The sequence below is a fragment of the Saimiri boliviensis genome, chromosome 1 (assembly GCF_048565385.1).
Source record: "Saimiri boliviensis isolate mSaiBol1 chromosome 1, mSaiBol1.pri, whole genome shotgun sequence".
NCBI lineage: Eukaryota > Metazoa > Chordata > Mammalia > Primates > Cebidae > Saimiri > Saimiri boliviensis.
The window spans coordinates 105,481,781-105,505,490 of NC_133449.1; the positions used below are offsets into that span (position 1 = coordinate 105,481,781).

Below are 23,710 nucleotides of genomic sequence, written 5' to 3' on the forward strand. Positions count from 1 at the left end.
CACCTTATAAAGATTTTCTATGTGTTCTTCTGAATTTTATTGTTTTACTTTTTACATTTAGATCTATGATCTCTTTTGAGTTATTTATTTATTTATTTATTTATTTATTTTTAAGAAACAGGATCTTGGCCAGGTGTGGTGGCTCATGCCTGTAATCCTAGCACTTTGGGAGGCTGAGGTGGAGGGATTGTTTGAGCTTAGGAGTTCGAGACCAGCCTGGACAATATGGCAAAACGCTGTCTCTACAAAAATGTGCCAAAACAATTAGCTAGGCATGGTGGCATGTGCCTGTAATCCCAGCTACTTGGGAGGCTGAGGTGGAAGGGTCACTTGAGTCTGGTAGGTCGAGGCTGCACTGAGCCGTGCTTGGGCCACTGCACTCCAGGGCTACAGAGTCAGACTCTCTCTCAGAGAAACAGGGTTTTGCCCTGTAACCCAGGCTGGTCTTGAACTCCTGGCCTCAAGCGATCCTCCTGCTTCGGCTTCCCAAAGTGCTGGGATTACAGGTGTAAGCACCATGTCCTGCCTATATTTAATGTAATTATTAGTATGCTTAAATTTAAACCTACCATTTTGTTATTTATTTTCTGTTTGTTCCCTCTGTTTTGTTCCTGTTTTCCCTTTCCTCTTTTCTTTTTGTGTCTTTGAATACGTATCTGTTAGTATTTCATTATAATTGATTTATTGAATTTTGACTAGTATCTCTTTATAGTTTTTCTTTTAGGTGTTTGGTCTAGGAATTACACATATGCCACCATGCCTGGCCTGTTCTAACCTTTACATAAAAGAATCCAAGAAGTAGGGATGCGGCCTATAATCCCAGCACTTTGGGAGGCCGAGACGGGTGAATCACGAGGTCAAGAGATTGAGACCATCCTGGTCAACATGGTGAAACCTTGTCTCTACTAAAAATACAAAAATCAGCTGGGCATGGTGGCGCACGCCTGTAGTCCCAGCTTCTCGGGAGGCTGAGGCAGGAGAATTGCTTGAACCCAGGAGGCAGAGGTTGCGGTGAGCCGAGATCGCGCCATTGCACTCCAGCCTGGATAACAAGAGCGAAACTCCGTCTCAAAAAAAAAAAAAGAAGAAGAAGAAGTAGGGATGCACACTCTTTAAACAAATGGATGGAAAGACAGAAAGTCTTAGCTAAGAAATAGAAGATATAAAGAAGCTAGCTGGGCATGGTGGCACACACCTGTAGTCCCAGCTACTCGGGAGGCTGAGGCAGGAGAATTGCTTGAACCCAGGAGGTGGAGGTTGCAGTGAGCCGAGATCACACCACTGCACTGCAGCCTGGTGCCTGGCGACAGAGCAAAACTCTGTCTCAAAAGAAAAAAGAAGATAAAGAAGCAAATTGACTGGGTGTGGTGGCTCACGCCTATAATCCCAGCACTTTGGGAGGCAAAGGTGGGCAGATCACGAGGTCAGGAGATCAAGACCATCCTGGCCAACATGGTGAAACCCCGTCTCTACTAAAACTACAAAAATTAGCTGGGCATGGCTAAAAATAGGAACGTGCCTGTAATCCTAGCTACTCAGGAGGCTGAATCAGGAGAATCACTTGAACCTGGGAAGGAGAGGTTGCAGTGAGCTGAGATTGCACCACTAAACTCCAGCCTGCTGACAGAGCTAGACCCTGTCTCAAAAAAAAAAAAAAAGAAGCAAATGAAAATCTTAGAACCATAGAACCACCCAATATCCAAAATAAAAATGAATGGACTCAATAGCGGAATATAGCTTATCACTGTAACCTTGAACTCCTGGGCTCAAGCAATCCTCCCATTTCAGCCTCCTGATTAGTTGGGACTACAGTGGTGTGTCACCATGCCTGGCTAATCTTTGGTTATTTTATTATAGTTGCTTTACAGTCTGTTAATTCCAAAAACTGTGTCATCTTGGCATTGGCATCTGTTGATTGTCTTTTTCCATATGAATTGAGATTTTCCTAGTTCTTCATTTGTCAAGTAATTTAGAATTTTATCATGGACATTTTTTCATTATGTTATGGGACTCTGGTCCTGTTTAAATCCTATGAAGAATGTTGATTTGGCTGGGTTCAAGGTGTAAGTTCTGGTCAGCCTTCTGTGGGTTGAAGGTTCAATATCAATTGTTTCAAAGCCTTTGTGATGCTATTTGAATCAGTTTGATATATGCCACCCAGTGACCAGTCTGGGACCTTGGTGGTGACCTATCCCATAGTTCGTTCTCAACGTCTTAACTGCACTGTTTTGGATCAGATCACATGTATATAACTTGGGGTGAGCCCAGGAGTTTTTAAGCTTTATGGGTTTGGTTTTTTTATTTAAAAACAGGAGTTTATGGAACTTTATGGGTTTGCTTCCTCTTTCTGCTCATTCCTTGGTATTTTCCAGCCCTTAGAACTCTTCTTTCAGGTCTATGTCCCAAAACCTGGTCCTTTAGTTGCCCTACTCTGTTGTACAGTTTCCACAACAGTGTCCCATGTCCTAGGCCCATGGTGGGAGGACAGGGGAAGGAGAAAGCCATGGAGTTTGCACATGCTATAAGAACTCGGGTTCCTCTGAGTCGGCTCCTCTGTTGTGGGCATCTGTAGCCTCCTGCTGCTGCATTGCCTCTACCACTTCAGGATTGTCTGGGGTCTGAGCGAGGATGAAGGAAAAAAAAGTTAAAAGGAAAATAAGCCTAGGATTGTCCTCAGTGTCTGTGAGTGTTAGGGACCCCCACCCTGTCCAGTTTTCTGGCCAGAACTAGAGGATTGTCCTGGACTCCCTATTGATACAGGTTCTCTTTTTCTGGGTTTGAGGCTACTTTGAGTCTAAGCTGGGAAACATTCAGTGGGACAGACGGGTTGGAGTGTACCTACTTCATTAACTGGAACTGAAAATCCAAAATTGTGATACTTGAAAGCTCTCTAATTTGTTTTTGTTGTCTGTTTTTATTGTCTGTTAGCCAAATAGGCTACTGGCTTGCAGGCTGCTGGGACCCTGGCTTGTGTAGCAGTGAATCACGGTGGCATGGTGTTTTGGTTTTTTGTTTTGTTTTAGTAGTAAGGGACTGTTTTATTTTATTTTATTTATTTTATTTTGGAGTACAGTGGCACGATCTTGGCTCACTGCAGTCTCTGCCTCCTGAGTTCAAGCAATTCTCTGGCCTCAGCCTCCCTAGTAGCTGGAGTTACAGGCATGCATCACCATGCCCTGCTAATTTATTTGCAGTTTTAGTGGACATGGGGTTTTGCCATGTTGGGCAGGCTGGTCTTGAACTCCTGACCTCAGGTGATCCTCCTACCTTGGCCTCCCAAAATGCTAGGATTACAGGAGTGAGTCACCATGCCCGGCCTGTAGTAAGGAAATGTTTTAAGTATCACTCTGGGATATTCCTGGCATGTGCAGGGAATCATATAAAAGGATCCATTTTAATAAAGTTTGGGCTCGATGTTACTATTTTTTCATATTAATGAATAGACTTCCCTGCCTGTGAATATGAAAACAGAACATTATAGAAAAGATTTGGGACTACTGCTCAGCTCAACTTCCCACCAAAAATGACAGTCTTTTACTTCATCCTTAACTGACAAGCATTTAGCCTCATTGTGACTGATGTCAGCTAAAATCACCAGGTTTGTTTTCACTTGGCTGCATTTATCAAGTCTGTTCTCCCTACTCTATATTCCTGTAGCTGAATCTTTGAACCTGAAATTTATATGGGTTAGAGTTCATCTGCGGCACCGCTCTGGCTGATGTTGGGGTAATTTTGGAGCTCATCATCTTACGTAGTAGCAATCTCAAGTCTCTTATTCACAACTATGGCAAGTGATAAACCAGCTCTACATGTTTTCTCCCAAATAGTTTCTAGAAACTGAAGTGGCCCTTTATCTCAGCCCGTGTTTTAGGCTGACATGGAATGTTAATTATCACCCTTTGGATAGTGTCCAGTTGCCTGTGGACATGGTTTAATGACTGTTTCTTAGATGACTGTTCATGCCCTGTTGCTCAGTCATTGCTCAGCTATTTTCCTGAGTGTCTATTTGGGAAGGATAGAGCAGGGAGCCAGCTAGACAGGATTCCTGAGACAGGCTCCACCATGCAGTAAACTGCACGTCTTCATTCAGTACAGCAAGCTGGAGAGGGAAGAGCTGACCACCGGGACAGGGCACCGTGTCTTTGGAGATTTGAGGAGACAGCCTGCAGAGGGAGAGACTTACTGTGGAGGGATGAGGAAAGGCTTCCCAGAGCAGCTTGCGGTTATTTTTTCATTTGCTTGTTTTAAAATTACTTTTTAAATCACACAAGTAACACCAATTTAAGAAAAATAGACAATATCTGTAAGTTAAAAGAAATAAAACAGATTTCCTGGCATCTTAACTCATCAGAGATGAACACTAGTCACATTGTGTGTAACACTTTTGTCTCCGTGTGTATTTATTCACATATGTGTCTGTGTATATATATAAGTACAGATTGCTTTGTAACATGGTGTTTTATCCATGCCTCTTTATCAATAGACTTCACAGCATTTAAAATTTTTATCTTTAATTTGCATGCAATAAATTTTACTTTTTTTTTTTGAGACGGAGTTTTGCTCTTGTTACCCAGGCTGGAGTGCAATGGCATGATCTCGGCTCACCACAACCTTCGCCTCCCGGGTTCAGGCAATTCTCCTGCCTCAGCCTCCTGAGTAGCTGGGATTACAGGCACACGCCACCATGCCCAGCTAATTTTTTTTGTATTTTTAGTAGAGACGGGGTTTCACCATTTTGACCAGGATGGTCTTGATCTCTTGACCTCGTGATCCACCCGCCTTGGCCTCCCAAAGTGCTGGGATTACAGGCTTGAGCCACCGCGCCCGGCAATAAATTTTACTTTTTATTGTATGGTTTTTTTTGTTTTTGTTTTTGTTTTTGTTTTTGTTTTTTTTTTTGAGACAGGATCTCACCCTGTTGTCCAGGCTGGAGTGCAGTGGCACAATCAGGGCTCACTGCAGCCTTGACCTCTCAGGCTCAAGCAATTCTCCTACCTCTGCTTCCCAAGTAGGCTGGGACCACAGGAATATGCCACCGTGCCTGCCTAATTTTTTTTTCTTTTTTTGTAGAGATGGAGTCTCGCTATATTGCACAGGCTGGTCTCCAACTCCTGGGTTCAGGTGATCCTCCTGCCTTAGCCTCCCAAAGTGCCAGTGTTACAGGCGTGAGCCACCGTGCTCTGCCTTGTGGTTTTAATTTGCAGTTTCCTAATAGCTAGTGATGTTAAGTATCTTTTCATGTGCTCATTTGCCATCTGTGTATCTTCTTTCATGATGTGCCCATATCTTTTACCCACCTTTTAATTGGGTGGTTTCTTATTGTGGAGATTTGAGTTTTTTAATGTTCTGGATATAAGTTCTTCAACATTTTTAAATAATTTCACTTTTTATTACGGAAACTTTCAAACATATACTAGTAAAGATAATAGTATAACAAGTCCCCACATACCTTTTATCCAACTTTTACAGTTATTACCATTTTGCATTTTTGTTCGATCAACACTCCCCTCCTTTTTTGTTGTAATATTTAAAAATAAGTCTTCAGGTTTCTTTCTCTGCTGAGAGCTTCGAAAATGACAAAGAAAAGAAGGAACAACGGTCGTGCCAAAAAGGGCCGCGGCCATGTTCAGCCTATTCGCTGCACGAACTGTGCCCGATGCGTGCCCAAGGACAAGGCCATTAAGAAATTCGTCATTCGAAACATAATGGAGGCCGCAGCAGTCAGGGATATTTCTGAAGCGAGCGTCTTTGATGCCTATGTACTTCCCAAGCTCTATGTGAAGCTACATTACTGTGTGAGTTGTGCAATTCACAGCAAAGTAGTCAGGAATCGATCTCGTGAAGCCCGCAAGGACCGAACACCCCCACCCCGATTTAGACCTGCGGGTGCTGCCCCACGACCCCCACCAAAACCCATGTAAGGAGCTGAGTAAAAGATTGAAGACAACTATTCTCTGGAGAAAAATAAAATGGAAATTGTACTTGAAAAAAAAAAAAAAGTCTTCAATATCATAACATTTCAACTATAAATATGAAGTGTGCATCTCTATCAGTTAAGAAGTTTATTTTAAATGACACATCCACAATATCAATATCACATCAAAATAACATATGATTATTCCTTAATATCATTGACTATCCTATGTTCACTTTTCCCCAGTGATCTAAAAAATGCCCTTTTGGTTTGTTTGAATTGGTATCTAAACAAGATCCATATATGACTGCATTTGCTTGTTGTGTGTCTGAAGTCTCTCTTAATCTTACAACAGCCCTCATCTCCCTTTATGTCATATGTTTGCTGATAAAATGAGTAATTTGTTACGTAGATTTTCCACATTTTGACCTTGACAGGTGGCTTTCTCTACTGTGATTTTCTTTTTCTTTTCTTTTTTTTTTTTTTTTGAGGCAGAGTCTCACTTTGTTGCTCAGGCTGGAGTATGGTAGCACGATCTCGGCTCACTGCAACCTCCAGCTGTCAGGTTCAAGTGAGTATTGTGCCTCAGCCTCCTGAGTAGCGTGGGCTACAGGTGTGCGCCACCATGCCCAGTGAATTTTGTATTTTTAGTAGAGATGGTGCCATGTTGGCCAGTCTGGTCTTGAACTCCTGACCTTAAGTGATCTGCCTGCCTTGGCCTCCCAAAGTACTGCTATTACAGGCATGAGCCACCGTGCTCAGCCTTCTAGTTGATTTAACATACTCCTCCAACTCCTCTGTTTCCTGTAAACTGGTTACTCTATAGCTTAGCTGTGGGATGGGGTTGAGGGTGGGATGAAAAGAAGCTGTATCAGGTGCTGCTGGCTTCATCCTACTGCATCTACACCAGCAGGCAGAGGAGCTGATTGTCTTGCTTTTAGTGAAGCCAAGATTGATTGGTGGGTGCTTGATCCATCTGCTTGAAATTCTTCATTGGTGGCTTTAACACTTACTGATGCACACAAGCTAGATCAGCCACTCCCTCCCTGGGTGAGGAGATTTTGTCCCCCAGGGGACATTTGACAGTATCTGGAGACATTTTTGGTTTTCTCCACTTGTGGGTGGGAGGATTGCTGGCACCTAGTAGTGTGGAGGCCAGGAATGCTGCTAAACATCCTACAATGCACAGGACAGCCCCTCACACGAAGAGTGATCTGCTCTGAGATGCCAATAGTGCTGAGTTTGAGAAACCTTGTTCTAGAGCTCAGTGTGGGTATCAGGATTTTGAAAGGTCCCAGGATGAACCAAGTATATGAACCATTGACCTAGATAAAAGGCCACAGGGAATCAGAGAGTGATAAAACTGGTTTGGGCTGAAGAAAGAGCCACAGAAAGCTTTAGTAGAGGAAGTGTGACCCGAATGGGATTTAGGAGCATGACTTTGATAAATGAACAGGCAGAAAAAGAATATATTTTGATTGAGGCCAGCAATTAATGCCCTGTAGTTTTCAGATGGATTGAGAACCTGGGTCTAGATCATTTCAATGATGGTTTCCGCCTTCCCTTCCTTCTTTCTTTCCCTTTCTTTACTTTCTCACAATCATAGCTCACTGCAACCTAGACCTGAGCTCAAGTGATCCTCCCATCTCAGCCTCCCGAGTAGCTGGAACTACAGGCATGCATCACAATATCCAGCTAATTTTTAATTTTTAAATATTTTTTGTAGAGATAGAGTCTCAGTATGTTGCCCAGACCAGTTTTGAAGACTCCTATCCTCAAGTGGTCCTTCCACCTTGGCCTCCCAAAATGCTGGGATTATAGGCATGGGTTACGGCACCTGGCCAATAGTTTTCTAATGTTGTCATTCGTTTTGCATTTATTAGCTGGAATTTTGTACAGATCTTTTCCTCGCCATCCATTTGATTATCCTGAAATACAGTTTGTACAGGAAAGGCAAGGTAAATGCCTGATTCTTTTGATTCTTTTCCTTCATTAATTTTCCTAATAACAAGCTGATGCTTTAGCAACCTCTAAAGGTGAATGATAGATTTTTTTTCTCCAAACGCATGCATTTTTACAGATTTGATCTGTGTCATTTAAAAAGCCTTTATTTTGAAATAATTTTAGACTTAAAGGTTGCAAGAGTAGTACAAAACAATATATACTTTCACTTAAATTATCCAAGTGTTAAACTTTTTACCATGTTAGCTTTATTCTTCCTCTACTTTCTCTCTCTTTATATATATGTATGTGTATATAGAATATTTTAAGTCTTTTGAGAGTACACTTGATGTCTCTTTATCTCTAAAAACTTAAGTGTCCTAAAGACAAGATCACTTACATAACCACACTATAATTAATCAAAATCAGGAAATTAGGGCCAGGTGTGGTGGCTTATGCCTGTAATCCTAGCACTTTGGGAGGACCAAAGTGGGTGGATCACCTGAGGTCAGGAGTTTGAGACCAGCCTGGCCAACATGGCGAAACCCCATCTCTAATAAAAATACAAAAATTAGCCGCATGTGGTGGCGGGTGCCTATAGCCCCAGCTACTTGGGGAGCTGAGGCGGGAGAACCACTTGAACCCATGAGGGTTGCCATGAGCCGAGATCATGCCATTGCACTCCAGGCTGGGCAACAGAGCGAGACTCCATCTGAAAAAAAGAGAAAAATCAGGAAATTAACAGATTCAATATTCTTAGCTAATCTATAGGCCTTATTTGTATTTCCCTCTTTCTCTTAAAGATCTTTTCGGCAAATTAAAATGCTAGATCATGTTGTCATTTAGTTTTCATGTCTCTTTAATCTCCTTGAGTCTGGGATAGTTCTTTAGCCTTTGTTTCATGTCATTGACATTTGAAGAATACAGGCCAGTTATTTTGTAGAATGTCTCTCAATTTGAGTTTGTTTGACGCTGTCTTCTGTTTGGATTCTGGCTATTTTGTGGTGGTGTTGGGAACACCACAGAAATGATGATGTGTTCTTTCAGTGCATCATATCAGAGGCAGATGATGGAGATTTGACCCATTATTGGAGATCTTAAACTGGTTAAGGGGATGTCTGCCCAGCTTCTCCACTGTTGAGTTTTTTTTTTTTTTTTTTTTCTATGTACTTAATAAGTAGTTTTTTTGTGTGTGGGCAGATACTTTCAGACAATGTAAGTATCTTATAACTGCTCAACCTTTCACAGCTTGGGCAACACAGTGAAACTACAGAAAATACAAAAATTAGTGGGGCACTGTGGGGCATGCCTGTAGTCCCAGCTACTTGAGAGGCTGAGGTGGGAAGATGTTTGGAGACTAGGAGGCAGAGGTAGCAGAGAGCCAAGATCACGCCACTGAACTCCAGGCTGGACAACAGAGTGAGACTCTGTCTCAAAAGAAAACAACAAAACACCCTTTCATTCATTAGTTTTAATGTCCATTAATGACTCTTGCCTGAATCAAGAATTATTTTAATAGCTGCCAAATGGCAGTTTTTAAATCTACCATTCCTTCTATATTTGTTGGTTGGATTTTCAACTGTAGGAAAGAGTTTTTCCTGTTTCCTTCTTCATTTATATTTGTGTGAACTAATGAGTTTGTGTTTTTTTCATGGATTTTAATACTAGTAATTATTATTTTTGTTTTTGGAGACGGGATTGTGCTCTGTTGTCCAGGATAGAGTGCATTCCAACAATCATAGCTCACTGCAGTCTTGACCTCCTGGGCTCAAGACATCTTCTCAACTCAGCCTCCTGAGGAGCTGGGACCATAGGTGTGGGCCATCATGCCTGGCTAATTTTTTTATTTTTGTAGAAATGGCATCTTACTATGTTGCCCAGGCTGGTCTCAAACTTCTAGGCTCAAGTGATCCTCCTGCCTTAGCATCCCAAAGCACTGAGATTACAGGCATGAACCACTGCACCCAGCCAAACTATAATTATTTATTTTGATCCTCAGGCTGTCTTAGATTTGGCCAGTAGGAGCCCCTCTACACTGGTTCCAATGTTTTTTAGACATGTTCCCTTCATTCTCTGAGCACAAGATGTTTCAAGCTCATCGTGGACTCTCTACCCTAGCCGTGGGTTTTCCAAGGAGCCCTGGTTTCTTTAAGTGAAAAGTGGTTGTATTTAGAAACTAAGATTTGGATGTTGTATCTTATATATCCATATTTAATACATATGTACACATATAAACACACACACACCCCCGATCCAGACCTCAGTTAAATATTTTATCAAGAAACCCCTGTGGCTTTAGTGGGAAATAATATTTATCCTGTAGATGTCCTGCCCCAGACCTGAATGAGCCATTTCTCTAAGAAAACCTTGTTACTTTTAGTAGGAAATATTATTTAGAGACCTCAGTCTGGGTACTAGGGGTGCTCATTGTCACTGAGTTATTACTTCCAGGCCTTTTCAGCAGATACAGCTATTTTTAAAACAGAAGTTCAGCTGAGTGTGGTACCTCACACTTGTAATCCCAGCACTTTGAGAGGCCAAGGTGGGCCAATTGCTTGAATCCAGGAGTTCAAGACCAGCCTTGGCAACATGGCAAAACCCTGTCTCTACAAAAATTAGAAAAATTACCCAGGCGTGGTGGCGCATGCCTGTGGCACCAGCTGCTTGGGAGGCTGAGGTGGGAGGATTGCTTGAGCCTGGGAGGCAGAGGTTACAGTGAGCCAAGACCGCAGCACAACACTCCAGCCTGGATGACAGAATGAGACTCTGTCTCAAAAACAACAACAACAACAAAAAAACCCCCCAAAAAACACAAAAAGGAAATTGTGATAAGTGCTACATGTTTGCATTTTTTTACTGGACTGGAGCCTGGTGAAGACAGGGAATATGTCTGAGGGTTGTGTTGGCCCTTTCACATAGTAAGGACAATGGCTGCCATTTAGTTGAATACTCACTGTTGGGCATGGTGCAAAGTATTTCACATTTAATCCTCACAGCAATCCTGTAGCATCAGAATTGCCCCTTAATTCATTTTACAGTTGAATAAATAAAAGAAAGCCCATTTTACGATTTATAAAGAGAGGCTCAGAGAAGAGGAGTAAATGTGCCCAGGGTCACAGAGCTAGTAAGTGGCATAGCTGGGATCAGGGTGCAGGACCATGAGCCTCTGGAGCCCCACTCCTTAGCTACTGTGTGACAGACTATGCTAATGGGAAGGGAATTTTTGCACTCACATTTATAGGTGCCTAGTGATATTACATAGAGGTGCCCAATTTGGTGGGGGAACAGTTATGGCCTGGGTCTGGGGCTTAGATAGACATTCTATCTAAGTTATGGCCTGGGTCTGGGGCTTAGATAGTGTGAGTGTGGAGCAGGGAATCTGTTGGTAAGTATGCATTTCATGAGAAGGCAGCAGAGGCCAGGCCCTGGAGAGCACCTGCCATGTGACGGGAGGCAGGATGGGAAGGGATCAGTGGAAACCCAGTGCAGGTGGAGGGTGATTGCCAGTGCCCAGTGCTGTAGAGGGTTCTGGGGTCCAGATTTGAACCCTAACTCTGCTGTTAACAAGACTTATCTTGGCCAGGTTGCTTAACAACTTTGCTTCACCTTCCTTATCAATAAGGTGGGGATTAGAAACCAAGTTCCTCCTGGGGTGATGAAAATGTTTTGGAATTGCATAATAGTGATGGTTGCACAACTCTGAATATACTAAAAGCCACTGAATTGTATACTTTAAAGAGTGAATTTTATGGTGTGTGAATTATATCTTAATTTAAAACTGGCTGTGTGTGGTGACTCATGTCTTTAATCCCAGCACTTTTGGAGGCCCAGATGGGCGGATCACCTGAGGCCAGGAGTTTGAGACCAGCCTGGCCAACATGGCAAAACCCTGTCTCTACTAAAAAACCAAAAATTATCCAGGCATGGTGGTGAACACCTGTAATCCCAGCTACTGGGGTGGCTAAGGCAGGGAGAATTGCTTGAACCTGGGAGGTGGAGGTTGCAGTGAGCTGAAATCACGCCACTGCACTCCCGCCTTGGCAACAGAGCAAGACTCTCTTAAAAACAAACAAAAACCAACCAACCATGTTTCTATCAGGATGGAATGAATTTTAAATTAAAGCAAGAATGCCTATAAAAGTGCCCAGCATTGTATTTGATGTAGACTTTAAGGAAGGCCACAGTGTCACACATTCTAGGTTCCACTGTTCTCATGTCTCTGGAGCTGGGACACCATTATAAACACCATGCTGAACAGTAGTTCCTCACCTGTGAGATAAGGATGTGGCCCTGAGGGTAATGGGTTTGGGGCTATACTGCTAACCCTTAGCTCACTGCATCTCCGTCTCCCAGGGACTGATCCCAGGATCCCTCTCTCTGGATGGTGCAGAGGTCCAGGGGTTGCCAGGGTAGTGGATCTCACAACTGAGATGGATTTTCCCACTGGACTGCCGCCTGACCTCTTACAATACACAGTTCACTAGTTTGGCTGAAATCAATCTTTAGCAAAAAGCTTCTCCAGCCTGCTAGTTTCTCATTCAGTGAATGAGAAATGCTGTGCCCTTGCTCTCAATCAGTTAAGGTGGTTTGCCAGAGTTGTTAGGTTGGGGAAATACAGGAAGTAAAGCAGGAAGCGGAAGGAAAGGGGGAGGTTTTGCCTTTGAATCATGTGGGGATGCGACACTGCTTTCTGGGATTTAAATATCTATGAAGCTAAGACCATGAGAAAGGAAGGGGGAAGAGAAAATCTGAATGCCAGCAGTGTAGTTAAACAGCTTCAGATGTTTATGATTTAAGGGCAGTTTGTTTCCTGTGTCCTTTATATGTGCTTTGTTTTTGCTCCATTACTAATTTAAACGGTCTGAAAATTTGGCTTTTTGAGCAGAGTAGCATTCGCAGTAAAATTCTGCGGGCAATCGATTGGCAAGAAAGATGCTGACCATCCTGTGGTTTTCTGAAATCATGTGCAGTTATATCATCAAACCACATAATAAGGTTTCCTGGATTTTCTTTTCTCTTTTCTTTTCTTCTTTTTTTAGACAGAGTCTCACTGTGTCACCCAGGCTGTAGTATAATGGCACTATCTTGGCTCACTGCAACCTCCAGCTCTCGGGTTCGAGCAATTCTGCCTCAGCCTTCTTAGTAGCTGAGATTACAGGCGCCCACCACTGCGCCTGGCTAATTTTTTGTGTTTTTAGTAGAGACAGGGTTTTACCGTGTTGTTCAGGCTGGTCTCAAACTCCTGACCTCAGGTGATCCACCTGCCTTGGCTTCCCAGAGTGTTGGGATTACAGGTGTGAGCCACTGTGCCCAGCCTGGATTTTCTTTTAAAAATAAGAAAATGTTTGGCACTTTATTGGATAACCCTGTTTGTGTGCTCTAAGTAGTTAGATTTAAAAAAAAAAACAAAACCTGTTTTAGTTGGAGCCTGTGATAAACTGGGGCCAGCTGTTGTTTGAACCTGGGAGGTGGAAGTTGCAGTGAGCCAAGATTGTGCCACTTGGGTAACCTCTGGGTTTAATGTATGTGTTAGAGCATGCTTGTATGAAAATGTATGTTGAAATGAAGTATGAAAATATATGTTGAAGGTGAGAATCTTGCCAAAAAATGGAAATTGAATGCAGTGTCCAAAGTTCAACTCTTATCTGTGGCTTTAGAATTCCAAAATAGCAAAATTGTTCACACAGAGAACCTGGCTTGAAACATGTGTCAGGGACACTGATTGAATAGGCCTTTGTGATACAGGTTACACTCAGACCAAACCAAGTTTCCTGGGGCATCAACAACCCGAATGCTTCTGTCCTTAGTGGAAAACAGTGCTTTCAGGGGTCTGTGGCAAGCACAACTTAGAGTGGAGTATTGTAGGGCTGATGGCCCCACAGGGTTGTGCGGTGAGCTTTATGCTGTGCTGAGGCGCATGATTAGAGAAATAAAGAGACAGGACACAGAAGTAAAAGGAAATGTAGCTGGGCTCGGGGAGCTACGCCACCTATGAGTGGAGTCAGGCGAGGCCCCGAATGTCCAGAAGCATGAGTATTTTATTTATTGTGTATAGGTGAGGGGGCAGGGCAGTAAGTGAAATTATCTTTAAGGATAGTGATAGGGTCGTGAGCAATAAAACATGGGGTCCACCCCCATTAGGTCACCTAGGCCAGGAGGTGGACAGTGCGCAGCAAGGGGCCCATCCCATGAAGGCAAGGGCCGTTTGCAGTAAGGGGTTCACCCCCATTAGGTTACTGAGGCTTGAAGATGGGCCGTGCGCAGTGAAGAGGGTGCAGTGTGCAATACTTCTATCTATGGGCAAACTACTTCTAAGAAGATTTATAGGAGGATGCTTTAAGTCACATAGCAGTGACAGAGCTGTCAAGGTTACTGCCACCTTCTGGCAGCTTCCAATGGGTTTTATGTGAAGATGCTTTTTAAGCAGCACAGTAGCAAGAGCTGATAAAGTTCACAGTCACCAAGGTGGATTGTCGGTCTGAGGGCAGCCTTCCACAAGAACTGGAGCAAGGTCCTACAACTACTTTATTAGGAAAAGTGGCTTTTGCCCCAAGCCTGCCATACAGCGGGTGTCTTTACAGTACTAAACTCTGCCACCTGGGCCATGGATTCTTGTCCTGGTATAACTGGTTTTCCCTTAAATCATGCTCTGCACTGTGTCTGCTTTAGGCATTCCTCCAATTATAAGCTGCTTATTCCTTAATTTATGCTCTGTACTGTGTCCACTCTAGGCATTCCTCTGGTTATAAACTAAGATATAATAATAGGTATATATGTAGGAAAATATTCTTTAGGCACTCATACTATCAACTATTATATAATTATATATAGAGCATTATATAAAGGGATTCATCAAGCCCTATTTCTATAAACTAATATATGATTATGTAAAGGATTATATAAAAGGAAATAGCTAAGTAGTAACACTATAAATTGAGATATTCCTCAGGCCCTAATGGTGCCAGGGTTCTGCTTAGCTTTTATTCCTCGGTGCCTATATAGGGGGTTACCCACAGAGTATGGCTGCCGAGGGCAGTGGGCTTCCTTTGGGGGTGTACACCTTGCTGCTCTCTGATGCCCCCTGGCCTTGCCTACACTCTGTTTTCTTTTGACCATCCTGAGCCCTTGGAATCCTCTCCCTGAAAGCCTCCCCATTTCTTGTCAACAATGAGGAACTTACTTGCCTCCACCCCTTGGCTGCTTTGCTCAACTAATTACTGCTAATTAGTCCTCCTGGCCAGCATGGGCAGCTTTAATTCCTGAGGGCTGTCTCTGCCCTTCCAGAGCAGGTAGTTTTCTATTACTTCTTTGCTACCCTCAGGTTCTAGCTTGGGCATTGTTTATTTAGCTGGAGAAAAACAACTAAACCAAAGATCCCAGGCATAGGCCTTGGTTGCAGGTTAAATAATTTACACTTGCGATTAGTTCCTTTGTTTCTGAACTCAAAATTATTTGCTCATTGCTTGATTGTCTCAAGGGAGAAGAGGGTGATATTTTAAATTTATCTTCCTCATGGGATGGCCTCCCTTGGGAGGGGAAGAATTCATGGATGATTTTTCTTAGAAAAATTAAGATGTTACTACAGCTAGATCCCTTTGAGAATGAGCAATCACGCTGTGGGCTTTGTCAGACTCTCAGCACTGGCTACTCCAGGTCTTGTACTGCTTTCCTTGAAGAGAAATCATACATGGTGATTTCTCCCATGGTGAAAGAGTGGGAAGACTCTGGGTAAGTCATATGTTAGGCATGAGGTAGAGGAGGAGCTGGCTTTGGGGCCTTGAGCAAACCTGGCCACATGATGGAGGTGCTGCCTGCTTCCTGAGTCGGGGTGTGAGGATCAGAGATATCCAGACTGTGCCTGGTGCAGAGCCCTGTAGTTTCCTTATATTATTGATGCTCCATAAGTGTAAGCCGTTATTCTGAGGTACCTGGCATTGCATAACTATTTGCACCCCTTTGCAGACCATATAAATGGCTTCTGGCCTGGGAACTTAGGTTTTAAAGTGATCTGTTGTTTATCGTGTGTATAAAGAGTGCTTAAAACCCCTGATCAACCCTGTGAAAAATGGTGTGGGGAGAGGCCTCGTGCCTCTTCTGTAGTTCTGGTTCCAGGAGCCCATCTTAACATCCCCTGTTGGTTGCTAAGAGTGGAGTTGGCTTTGGAAGTGGAGTCCCTGCCTTGCCCTCTACTGCCCCCTCTGGATTCTCTGTTGCGCACATCCTGAGGTCTTCCAGCAGCCGTGTTTTAACAACTAATCTTTTGCATCTGTGGCTAAATACAAACCCTGTCTTGTCTTTCAGATAGTTTTCCAGTATTGGCAGGAATAGAGACATTTTAATTTTGAATGTGCTGGAGTTGATTAGAGCTCCGTCTGATTCTGAAGGCACTTTGGACCCTGCTGTGTGTGCGTGTGGTCACTACTCAGCTTCGTAGGTCTTCACTAGGTTAACAGGGTCCTTAATAGTTGCTCTCCTGCTGGGTAAATGAGCTTCCATGTTTTTACTCTGTAAATTGTGCATGACATGACAAAGCTGAGTATTGACCAGCACATTCCTTTTGTGTTTCCCAAACTGGTTTCCCTCCAGACATGGTTGTGCAGAGTGTTAAGAGATGTGCCGGGGTAAGAAATCTGTGCTCATATAACATCCATATATCAAGTAAAGGTAAATAAATTTTACCGTGAGGCTCTTCAGAACTGCTAAGATGCTGGTGTGCCTGATACCCTAAGACCAGGGATATAGTTAAGGTGGGAGCAGCACGGGGCTTAGCATGAGAAGACCCAAACCTGTATGTCTGTGGGGCCTACCACTGTGGACACTTGAGTGAATTTGGGGCTGCTCCTGGTAAGGGAAAGGGCTAGACTGCATCTGTCGTTTCAGACATAAAAACATTTTTCTAAAGCACAACAGAAATACTTTCCCAATGTATAAACCTGAATGATAGTTTGCAAACTACTCTTCTTAGAACACTAGTTTAGGAGAAAGCAATTAACAGGTATTCTGTTCTTTGGTCAGAAAACTTTAGGGACCACTGCTAATGGGCGTGTAAACATAAAAACAGAGGCACTTTGGTGAGGAACTAGGTTCTGTCCCAACATTCCACCCACCTCTAACCAACCAAGGAACACATCTTGAAAGCTAGGCCCTAACTATCTCACACAAACATTCTCTCCCACTTTTCCTCTAAGACCACCTCAGTTCGGTGTTGACTGGGAAGCCTCCTAAAGCCTCAGCTGCTGCCCAAGCCCTCAGTGACTCAATTTCCTCCAAACCCAGCAGCGCTTTTTGCCTCGATACCTCCCTGGGCACTGAGTCACACACACAGTTAGTTCTTTTTGTGTATAATCGGGTATGCTGACTGGGCTGGAACTGAGACCTTAAGCACAGGGAGTCTCCAAGTGCCACAGAACAATCAGGGTTGAGGGAGAAGTTGTCTGGCCACACCCTGTTTGCGTGAGACGTGGCCCTTCTCGTAGATATCAGAGATCTGACCTGTGCAGGGATTAGGGGCCCTGAAAGAAGTCATACTTGGGAGAGGAGGGCAGTAGATGAGTGCCAGTGAGAGCCCTGCCCCTGCTCCCCATGAGGATGGAATCAGGTTCTGGACCTCACTTGTGTTCATAAGGAGGGTGTGAGCCCAGTGTGGGGTTGTAGTTGAGCCCAGGCTTGGGGAGTGGGAAGGCTGCTGAGGACAGACCGTACCTCCTCCCACTGTGGAGTCTGCAGGACATCAGGTGATACAAGTCAGATTACATTAGGGTATACTCTTCAATAGAATTGAAATGACTTGTCATGGAAATAATACATATATCAGGAAGAAAAAAAAATCAGAAATATATATAGATAAGGAATCAAAACCAAGAAAAAAAAGGAGCATATTTGCTCCCTAAGGAGCTTGTTCACCACTGCATCCCGAGTTAGAATCATGCCTGGCACATGGTAGAGCCTGTTAATTTTAGCTAAATGAAGTGATGATACTTCCCTAAATATTACTTTTTTAAAAATGGACTTTTCAGCCAGCGTGGTGGCCCACGCCTGTAATCCCAGCACTTTGGGAGACCAAGACGGACAGATCACGAGGTCAGGAGTTCGAGACTAGCCTGGCCAACATAGAGAAACCCTGTCTGTGCTAAAAATACATAAATTATCTGGGCATGGTGGCACACGCCTGTAGTCCCAGCCACTCGGAAGGCTGAGGCAGGAAAATTGCTTCAACCCAGGAGATGGAGGTTGTGGTGAGCTGAGATTGTGCCACTGTACTCCAGCCTGGGCAACAGAGTGAGACTCCATCTCAAAAAAAATAAAAACAAAAACAAAAAAACGGACTTTTAAATCATAAAGGCAAATGTCCCCACCCATCTCAGTAACTTTTTCCTTTTTTAAGAGACAGGGTCTTGCACTATTGCCCAGGCTGGAGTGCAGTGACTATTTCACAACCATGATCATAGCTCATGGCAGGCAGCCTCAAACTCCTTGGCACAGGTATTCCTCCCGCCTAGGCCTCTTGGGTTGCTAGGACTATAGATGTGCACCACCGTGCCCAGCAACCTCAGTAACTCTTTAGGACATAGTGTCTGGGGACTAAGATTTTTCCTTCCTTCCTTCCTTTCCTTCCTCCTTCCCTCCCTTCCTCCCTCCCTGTCTTCCTTCCTTCCTTCCATCCCTCTCTCCCTCCCTATCTTCCTTCCTTTCCTCTCTCTCTCCCTCCCTATCTTCCTTCCGTCCGTCCATCCATCCGTCCGTCTCTCCTTCCTTCCTTCCTTCTTTCTTTAGACAAGAGTCTCATTTTGTCACCTAGTCTGGAGTGCAGTGGCATGATCTTGGCTCACTGCAACCTCTACCTTTTGGGTTTAAGTGATTCTTCTGCCTTAGCCGCCTGAGTAGCAGGGATTACAGGCGTACACTACTACATCTGGCTAATTTTTATGTTTTTAGTAAAGACTGGGTTTCACCCTGTTGGCCAGGCTGGTCTTAAACTCCTGACCTCATGTGGTCAGCCTGCCTTGGTGTTCCAAAGTGCTGGGATTACAGGCCTGACCATTGCACCTGGCCTGGGGGCTAAGATTCCTTCCTGTCTGCCTACCTGCCTGCCTTCCTGCTTAATGCCTGCCTTCCTGCCTTCCTTCCTTCCTTCCTTCCTGCCTGCCTTCCTGCCTTCTTGCCTGCCTTCCTTCCTTCCTTCCTTCCTGCTTTCTTTCCTGCCTTTCTACCTGCCTGCTTTCCTTTCTTTCTTCCTTCCCTCGTTCCTGCCTACCTTCCTGCCTGCCTTCCTTCCTGCCTTCTTGCCCGCCTTCCTTCCTTCCTTCCTTCCTGCCTGCCTGCCTTCCTGCCGCCTTGCCTTCCTTCCTGCCTGCCTGCCTGCCTGCCTGCCTGCCTTGTGCAGGCTCATCTCAAACTCCTGGGCTCAAGTGATCCTCCTGCCTCAGCCTCCAGAGTGGCTGGGATTACAGGCATGCACCACCATACCTGACTAATTTTTTATATTTTTAGTAGAGACAGGGTTTTACCATGTTGGTCAGGTGATCCACCAGCCTTGGCCTCACAAAGTGCTAAGATTTCTTAAGATATTAATGGTGGGGAAAAACCCAGATCCAGGAGAAATATTTTCATTCCCAAACAGATGAAGGCACCATCCTTGTATCAGTTGGGATAAGCAAGAATACTGGGCAGTAACAACCAGGGTTCACTTTTGTACTTACTCTATGTAGCCCATGTGTCCTCACTGCTGGTGGAGCAGCTACATCTCAGAGCTTGCTGCACACCGTGGTCAAGGGAGATCTCTGGAACACCTCACACTGGCAACAGAGTCTTTTGCCTGAAAATGATACACTTGGCAGCTTATTAGCCAGAAGTAGTCTTGTGGCCCCACACAAATTCAAAGCATGCAGGGAAGGTGCTGGAAGGTGGAGAACCACAAATTTTGGCAGCCAGCATTAATGACTCCTACAACCCTAAGGACAGACTGTCTTTTCCAGGATGAGAGTTGCTTTTGAATTGAAGTGAATACAGACAAAGTGTATTTAAAGCAATGGGTCACCATCACTGTAAATGAAAATACCACTTTTATCAAATGATTTCACAACTTCTCTCACACAGATGTCTAATGAGGAATCAAAGAGCAGCAAAGCTGGGTGTGGTAGTGTGCACCTGTAATCCCAGCTACTCAGGAGGCTGAGGTCGGAGGATTTCTTGAGCTAGGAGTTTGAGCCCAGCCTGAGCAACATAGTGAGACCCATCTCTTAAAAGAATTGGCCAGGCACAGTGGCTCATGCCTGTAATCCCACTACTTTGGGAGGCCGGGGCAGGCGGATCACGAGCTCAGGAGTTCAAGACCAGACTGGCCGACATGGTGAAACCCTGTCTCTACTAAAAAATATAAAAATTAGCTGGGCATGGTGGCTCGTGCCTGTAATCCCAGCTACTTGGGAAGCTGAGGTAGGAGAATTGCTTGAACTGGGACCCGGGAGGCGGAGGTTGCAGTGACCCGAGATTGTGCCACTGCACTCCAGCCTGGGCTGCAGAGCAAGCCTCCATCTCAAAAGAAAGAAAGAACAAAAGAAAGAACGAACAATAATTTGAAGTTAGGTTCTCTGGTGTTTTGTGCGGGTAATTAAGATTGGATCCTAAACTTCCCTGAGTAGCACTCAGAGAGACAGATGGTCACATTCCTGACTTGCCCTTTGGTCCAGCTACTTCTCCAGTCTCCTCACAGTTGGCCTTGGGTGCACCTTCTTTACCCCCACGGTATCTCAGCAGCGATGCTCACGTATTTCTAGGTGACGTCATAGATTGCATTTTTAGATGGAAAAACAGTGAGGGTAAGTTTTTGACTTCTCAAACTACTGACCAGATTAAATCTGGATTAAAAAGAGAACTTTTCTTTTGTGAAAACAAGCTATAACTGTGGTGCCTGTGAACTGTTTAAAAGGACTTTTAAAAAATCCTGGCCAGGCTGGGAGTGGTGGTGGCTCATTCCAGCCCTTTGGGAGGCCAAAGTGGGTGGATGACCTAAGGTCAGGAGTTTGAGACCAGCCTGGTCAACATGGTGAAACCTCGTCTCTACTAAAAATAAAAAAAATTAGCCAGGCATGGTGGTGAATGCCTGTAATCCCAGCTACTCTGGAGGCTGAGGCAGGAGGATCACTGGAGCCCAGGAGTTTAAGATGAGCCTGGGCAACAAAAGGAGACCCCATCCATCTCTACAAAGTAGAAAAAATAAATTAACTCCACATAGTGGCACGTGTCTGTACTCCCATCTACTTAGGAGGCTGAGGTAGGAGGATGACTTGTGCTCAGAAGATAGAGGCCAATGAGTTGCGGTCACGGCATGCACTACAGCCTGGGTGACAGAGTAAGACCCTGTCGCTGAAAGAAAAAAACAAAACCAACCAAACAAACAAAAAAAACGGATACTAAAATGACTATCCATTTGAAGGTATCTAATTTGGAGGGTCCTGTGTAACATCAGCCCATAGGCCTTCAGCGATGCACAAGAGCCAAACCCACCTATAAGTGATCCAGGCGTGAGCCACTGTGCCCAGCCTTTTTAATTAATTAATTAATTAATTAAGAGATGAGGTCTTGTGTTGCCCAGGCTAGCCTTGAACTCCTGGGCTCAAGCCATTCCCTGTAGCTGGAACTACAAGTGTGTGACACAGTGCTTGGCACATCTGGTGGTTTTTAAGGCTTCTCATGTAGTTTGAGATTAAAAAAATTTTTAATACTGTGATTTTTACACATGTATATTTTAAATTGTGGTTCATTAGATCTTTTGGTAAACTGGTAGTCAAAGAAAATTATAATTTTGTCTAACCTTTGAAGATGTCTTTGAAGGTAATGGTGACACTTCCTTCCTGGGGATCCTTGCCATTGTCTTAGTGAGAGTTAGGCTGGCCCTCTTACCCTGCCCCCACTCCCTCAGCTCATAGCACAGTGGTTTCCAGGAAATAGGTTTGTATGCTATCAAGAGAGTTCGGAAATGATTTCTAGAGAGGGAGTTTCACTATGTTGGTCAGGCTGGTCTTGAACTCCTAACCTCAGGTGATCCACCCACTTCGGCCTTCCCAAAGTGCTGGGATTCCAGGTGTGAGCCACCATGCCTGGCCTGGATGAGTTTTAATATGATACACAGTACAGCAGTGTGCATGTTTGGTACAGTTATTCATAGGGGACATAGTCATAGAATTTCTGGATCTAAGGGTGTGCATGGTTACATTTTTTTTTTTTTTTTTTTGAGGTGGAGTTTTGCTCTTGTTGCTCAGGCTGGAGTTCAGTGACGCCATCTCAGCTGACTGCAGCCTCCACCTCCTGGATTCAAGTGATTCTTCTGTCTCAGCCTCCCAAGCAGCTGGGATTACAGGCGCCTGCCACTACACCAGGCTAATTTTTGTATTTTTAGTAGAGATGGAGTTTTACCATGTTGGCCAGGCTGGTCTCAAACTCCTCACCTCAGGTGTTCCACCCACCTTGGCCTCCCAAAGTGCTGGGATTACAGGCATGAGCCACTGCATCTAGCCAGTTTTGACAAGGATTGGGAGATCACTCTCTGCATGCCATGCTGGTCTGTACCTTCACCATCAGTGTGGAAAATGGCCTGCTTTCGAATTCTGTCACCAGTATCGGATATCACTGTATAACTTTTATGAATTGGGTAGATGAAAAGGATATCTCGATTTGCATTTCTTTCGTTGGAAGTGAAGTTGAGCATCTGTTTGTGTTTGTCACTTCCTTTCCCTGCCCTGGGTCTGGAACATTGCAGGCTGCTGTGGCAGGGAAGGAGCATGGTAGAACTGTCTGTAGTTCTAAAAGGCTGCTGCCAAGGGTCACAGGTATCTATCTCCCCCACTCACACTTCATTGCCCAAATCTAGCAGTAGGTCCAGGTTTTGAGGAGCTTAAGACTCATGATTTTGGAAAAAGAAAGACAATTAAAAGCACAAAACAGGTACAACAGTGAATATTGTTTTAGAATAAGAAATACACTAAATATGTATTTAGAATAAGAAATACACTATTTTTTTGGTGGCGGAGGGTGGGGGGCTTCTTTTGACTCCCAACAGGAAACAATAAATTACAAATTTAAAAAGCATTTTCTTTCTGTTTTTGTTTTGGCCACCACTGCAATAGATTCTTCGTAGATTTGAACTTCAGTTTGACCAGTAATTCTGAAAAAGTATACAAAGTCAACCTGACATTTTGTGGTACACGAGAACAGTTCAGATTTTAGGTTGCCACTACACTGTTTTGAGCAACATCACATCATTATACAATCACTATGTTCTGAGGCTCCTTTCACTGATTTATTGGTGAACATGTGTAGGAGTTTGTCCTTGAGCACTTGTTTTTTCATGCTGTTTCAGTGAATTGGAAGCAATTTTGTGTGCTGTTTTATTTGGGATTGTCAGACTTTGTCAATTTAAAATTTGTTAGCTGTATCAAGATGCGATCTGGTACATTGAGACAGATAAAACTCTAAGCTCCCACACAGAAGTACTTGCTGTTGGCCAGGCGTGGTGGCTCATGCCTGTAATCCCAGCACTTTTGGAGGCCAAGATGGGCAGACCACCTGAGGTCAGGAGTTCAAGACCAGACTGGACAACATGGTGAAACCTTCTCTCTACTAAAAATACAAAAACTAGTCAGACATCGTGGCGGGCGCCTGTAATCCGAGCTACTTGGGAGGCTGAGACAAGAGAATCGCTTGAACCCAGAAGGCATAGATTGCAGAGAGCTGAGATTGTGCCATTGCACTCCAGCCTGGGCGACAAGAACGAAACTCCATCTCAAAATAATAATAATAAGTACTTGCTGTTTATAGTGCCACCACAGGTTTGTGCCCTACACACCCTGGAATTCT

The 23,710-nt window shown here is 44.1% G+C and overlaps 1 protein-coding gene and 1 pseudogene across 5 annotated transcripts in view; both read left to right on the forward strand.

Moving 5' to 3' along the window:
• Nucleotides 1-23,710, forward strand: part of CMTM4 (CKLF like MARVEL transmembrane domain containing 4) — a 77,081-nt gene that overhangs the window by 24,257 nt on the left and 29,114 nt on the right. The window lies entirely within an intron of this gene.
• On the forward strand, nucleotides 5,529-5,999 carry LOC120360835 (small ribosomal subunit protein eS26 pseudogene; annotated as a pseudogene).